This window comes from Trichechus manatus, unplaced genomic scaffold, assembly GCF_000243295.1.
Source record: "Trichechus manatus latirostris isolate Lorelei unplaced genomic scaffold, TriManLat1.0 scaffold00084, whole genome shotgun sequence".
Lineage (NCBI taxonomy): Eukaryota > Metazoa > Chordata > Mammalia > Sirenia > Trichechidae > Trichechus > Trichechus manatus.
Window position 1 is genome coordinate 7,072,657 of NW_004444020.1, and position 5,618 is coordinate 7,078,274.

The 5,618-nt window shown below is 41.3% G+C and overlaps 1 pseudogene; it reads left to right on the top strand.

The window, feature by feature from the left end:
- The first annotated feature begins 4,409 nt into the window (after positions 1-4,409).
- Positions 4,410-5,040, top strand: LOC101353666 (high mobility group protein B2 pseudogene; annotated as a pseudogene).
- The last annotated feature ends 578 nt before the right edge of the window (positions 5,041-5,618 follow it).

The following is a 5,618-nucleotide window of genomic DNA, read 5'->3' on the forward strand; positions in this document are numbered from 1 at the left end:
GTACTACTGTTTCATGAGAAACTATTTGTTCTGTAAGCCTTCACCTGAAGTACAATAAAATATAAAAAAAAAAATTTCAAGACAGCTACAACAGAGCATTAAACCATGTGTGGTGGTCCTTCTGAACACAGGCTCCTGTGCAACTGCATAGGTCACATGTCCACTTAGCTAGTTCTGAATTTACATTTGAGCAATGCCCAGTTATTTGCTGCTTCAAGTTGACTCCTGCTTTCTGCAGGTTTTACAAATGTAAACACCAGTTTATATCAGTGGCAAGGATGTAAACAAGAGTAACACTAACCCCTCCAATTGCTCTGAAGCCAGAGTGGGTTGATGTGGGGGAGAGGGCAGGAATCTGTGTCCAATCCAATTATTGTAGAGATAGAAAGTGAGCAATAAGAGGTAGCTGAAGTTACAGCCCTACTGACCCGTCCCTGCTCCAGATTTGCAACTTCAAGGACTTCTCAGAACTTCCAGAGAGACAGGTCTTAGAAAGCACATTCAGACCATCCCATGAAGGTTTTGCTGAACTATCACAGGGCAGGAGAGCCACAGAGGGGATTCTTGATTCAGAGAAGAATGTCCCAGACTGACAGCTAATGGGTCCCATACAACCTGTAGATACATATTGTTTGGCCTGCAATATTTTAAAACTGTACATTTTTACTTTGAAATCTGGATTTCTGTCATTTCTTGAATAAAAAGAGCCAGAATCCCTGGGCCCACATCACATGGCAACAATCACCCAGAGTTGAAGACCTACCACCCTTAGGTGTGGCATGTGCTCTCCAGGTCACCACAGTCCCCAACCCTCCCTATTGTTCTACAACATCCTTATCAACTTAGGCATGCTACCTGCCTGTGCCTGATCTTAAGTGTATGATCTTGGTCTTCACGGGCTCTTTCAGCTCTGAGAAGCCACGAAGATCCAGCCACTACCAAAGACCAACACTGGACTGAGTACAATCATGCTACAATTTACTGTAATTTCTATAGCAAGCTATTAGACTTTCTGAATGCTACATGGACATAGATGTAAAGTACTATGCAAGAGGATGGTGATGATGATGGTAATAGTGGTTGCCATTGTTAAACATTTATCAAGCATAGTATAAAGCTTGTAATGTACATTATCTCATTTAATCCTGATAAATGGTGTGGAGCCCTGACACAGACACCATCTGACTTAAGTGTTAACTGCTTTCACCTAACTTCAGCCACTAGGTGAGACAGTCCCTCCTCCCACTATACTAGTGCTCACCAAAGCCTGCTATAACAGCAAGACACTATAACGTGCTTCCTTAGCTGCCAGGAAGATCAGATTCTGCTCCTTCTCCATCTGTCTGTGTTGCCAAGTCCCAGCAAGTCAGCAGCCTAGGTCCTGTCACTTTGGGACCTCTTCATGATGGAATTCCAGAGTGTTACATCCCCTAACCCACCCTGTCTTAGGGAACTGTTCATGGTGGGGAAAGGACACTGCTAAGACTAGATAAGTGGACCATGGGAAGAATCTCTGCAAGGAGCACCTAGGGGCCAAATCTGACTGTCACTCTAACCATGAACTTCCCAGCCTACATACCAATGAGAGCTTCTCCTCTCCTCCTCCATGCTGTTCTGTCTGCTCCAGGGCCTGACCAGTTGCTGTCTGAAGAATATGCCACCAGTTTGCATCCTGAGTTGCTGCTTTGTCCCTTCAACCTACACATGTGAGTTCCTTCCTGCAATGCCTCTGGACATCCTAAGCTGAAAGGGGCTTCCCAGGCACCTAGCCTGGCAGTGGGAAGGCTCACTTCATATCTATTTGGAGGCGCTAACCTGAACAAGTTTGAGACCCTCACACTGATGCAGTGCTTAGGAATGCTTTTCTAAGATTCTTGCTCAAACACACACCCATGTTCTTTGAAGTTTCGGTTCTTTGAAGCTTTAAGAAAGATGGACATGCTGGGATCCTGGACAAAACATGATTATCATTTACAGAAGCTACCAAGGTCACATAATGAGAAAGACTGTCTTCTTCAGGTGAGGGCCTCTCATGTTTGGCTACACCAAAGTGGGGACCAAAAGTCCAAAATCTGTTCAACATCCAAGAAGGTTTGGGAGCTTTATCAGTTCCTTCAGAGGTGATCAGGCAACAAAATATTGAGTCATGGAAGCTGAATTCACCAAAGAGTGATCAATAGACCAATATCCCATATTAGCTCTCAGCAAGGTGTGGGTTATCACTGAGAGAATCCATACTGGTCATAGGCACTCAGGAGGCCAAATTGCAAGTTGGCTGGGTGAGCAGAGAACATAAGCCAAGGAAGCTGGATATTCTCTTGGAGAATTTCTTTCCAGTGCTGGTTGCTTGATGAATTGCTTTTCTCCACCGGAGGGATACCTCAGTCTGAAGAGCTAGTATAGGTCATCTGAATTCAGATCATGCTCTCTTTGGGCAGCATTAGAGGATATCTTTCAAATTCTTAGACTCCTTTGTTCCTGTCTCAATATTCCTTGTCAATTACCTTATCATTCAAAAGCCACTGCCATTTGTGAACTCTTGTTACATTTTCCCAGATCATAGCTTGTTCAACATCGGCTACACTGCAACAACTGCTTCCTGGAACATGGGCAAGGAAAGCCATCTTCCAATCACAATGACTTAGGACTTACTGCTCCAAGCCATTGTGTTTTCATTCTTACAGCTTCAATTTCCCAGAATGGCATTCCTTAACCTTGTTCCCCAGGGGAGGCAGCTAGAATGTCATGGAAAGAGACCTGGAACAAGAATCAGAAGACCTGGTGAGACAATTTTCTTGAAAAAGGCTTTTCTTCTGCAGTTACAAAATGGAGATAGGAATGTCTTACCTACCTATCTCACTATTAAATGAAGAAGCTCTTTGTAAAAGTAGGGTGCTAAATAAGTGTCAGGGCTATGGCTTGTCTGAGAAGATCCAATGGATTCCAGCTCAAACACAGCAGACTATGGGGCCCTTGCTCTCACCACTACCTTTTACTACTTCTCTAAAGTCTAGCTAACAGTAAAGATGTCCTCCACTCTCCACCCCTACCTATACTATACTCTGGCAGCCAAAGGGGACAGTGGTAGGCAACGGTGGAGATAAAAGCCTGGAAAATGAAATAGCAAGCCTAGGACTAGCAAGTTCTTCAGTCATGATCTGTTTGGAGAAATGTGTCTCAGCTAGTGCTCCAAAGCACAAACAGAAAGTAATAAATTTTTTTTTTTAATTGGATACTAGTATTACTCAAACCTGGGCCCCACGGCTTATTAGCTGTGAGACCTTGGAAGAGTCACTTAACTTCTCTCAGCCTCATAATAAAGTAGAGATAAAACACTTACCTATTGGGCTCTCCTGAGGACTAGATAAATTAGTTAACATGAGGCCCCTAGGACACAGCCTGATCCACAGTAGATGCTAAAAGAAACTGGCATCCTTCCTTACAAGTTGACACTCACAAGGCAGCTGAAAATGATACCCCTCCCTGTTTTAGTCAAAACTAGAGTCGATATCCCAGGATCACAAGACAAAGCACTCTAACTTCTACAGTCAGGCTTCTTTAGCAGGCTCCAACATGTGTTGTTGATAGCAACTAGGAACACTCAAAAATTGCATGCAAAATGTTGTTGAGGAGTGAGTATGTTCGTTTTTCTGAGGAGAGGATCCACAGTTTTTAAAAGTGTCTTTAACCCATCAAAATGCCAGGAGTCTCTGCTATCGAGGATATACCCTTCCAGAAAGCAAAGATACTTCCAGCTAGGGAAAGGGTAGATCTTACTCTGCAGACTTAAGGTGGTTCTGCCTAATATCTGGACTCTATGACTTGAAGATTTCCTTAGACAAATCTAACCATCATGGGAGTTCTAGTTTGTTTTTTGTTGGTTTGGTTTTGTTGTTGCCTTCCAATCTCGTGCAATGATGAATGGGTATAAAGACACAGACTCTTTCATCCAGTAAATAGCAGACAATCCCCAGCACTTGCACACATAAAATAAGCACCCATTCACTCTGAGAAAACTCTCAACTAAAAGTGTGCTCTGGATAAGCCGGAAACTGAGGTTCGAGGTTACCTAACTTGTCTCTGAAAACTTTGAATACCAATTATTTTATCTAGTGAATGCCTCTGTATGCCAGGCACTTTTCCTAGAATATTTCTTATCTCACAACAGTCCTATAATGTAGGTGTGATTCTTCCACTAGCAAAGAAGCAGACACTCAGAGGGTTAATAAAGTGCCAAAGAAGATTTGAATTCCACCTATTTGTGATTGAGCTTGAAGAAAAATTTCTTAAAAACCAACTAATAGAAGAGGCTAAGGATTGCATTAGTGATAAACCAGTTCACACTGGAGCCCTCAGAAGGAAGCATCTTGTCGGATCCAGCCGCTTCATCTGACTCTGAGGAAATCACGATGGGCAAAGGAGAGCCCAACAAACCGCGGGGCAAAATATCCTCATATGTCTTCTTCGTGCAGCTCTGCCGAACAGAGCAGAAGAAGAAACACCCAGATTCTTCTGTCAATTTTGCCAAGTTCTCCAGTAAGAGCTTTGGGAGATGGAAAACCATGTTTGCAAAGGAAAAGTCGAAGTTTGAAGATATGGCAAAAAGTAACAAAGCTCGCTATGACAGGGAGATGAAAAATTACGTTCCTCCCAAAGGTGATAAGAAATGAAAGAAAAAAGATTTCAATGCCCATAAGAGGCCACCATCTGCCTTCCTGTTTTGCTCTGAACATCGCCCAAAGATCAAAAGTGTACACCTAGGCCTATCCATTGGGGATACTGCAAAATAAAAAAATTTAAAAAATGTGTGAAATGTGGTTTGAACAATCAGCCAAAAATAAACAACCATATGAACAGAAAGCAGCTAAGCTAAAAGAGAAATATGAAAAGGATATTGCCACATACTGTGCCAACAGCAAAAGTGAAGCAGGAAAGAAGGGTCCTGCCAACAACCTCAAAGAAGAGGAAGAACCAGAAGATTAGGAGGAGGAGAAGGAAGAAGATGAAGATGATAAGGAAGAGGTTGAAGATGAAGAATAAGTGGCTATCATGTAATAATGAATGCAGAGTATGTGTGTGTGCTCAAGTAATTGTTTAGTTAAAAATGTGAATTCAAGTGCAGCTCAATACTAGCTTCATTATAAAAACTGTACACACTTTCGTATAGCTGATAAGATTCTTCGTAGAGAAAATATTTTTTTTTAAATGCAGGTTGTTGCTTTTTGAGGGCTACTATAGACTGTTATATTTTAAAGCTTCTGGTGTTGAATGATTCTAAATATTTAACTGTTTCTTTAATTTCTTGACTTGTGTACTGTAGCACAGCAATTAGTATTAACAGTAAATTTTGGGGTTTTTAGGTTGCTGCATTTTGTTTTTTATAATTTTTTGTTATAAAATTATTTATATTTAAAAAAACTAATACAAACAGTATAGGGTAAGACATTTGAGAATAATGCAAAGCAAAAAATCATGTAAAAGAAAAGAGATAAACACTGTATATAAACATTGTAGACAAATACTGTCTTAAACCAAAAAGAAAAAAGCCTCTCTTCTAGTTATTAATGCTACATAACAAACCACCCCAAACTTAATGGCATAAAACAATGACCGTTTTA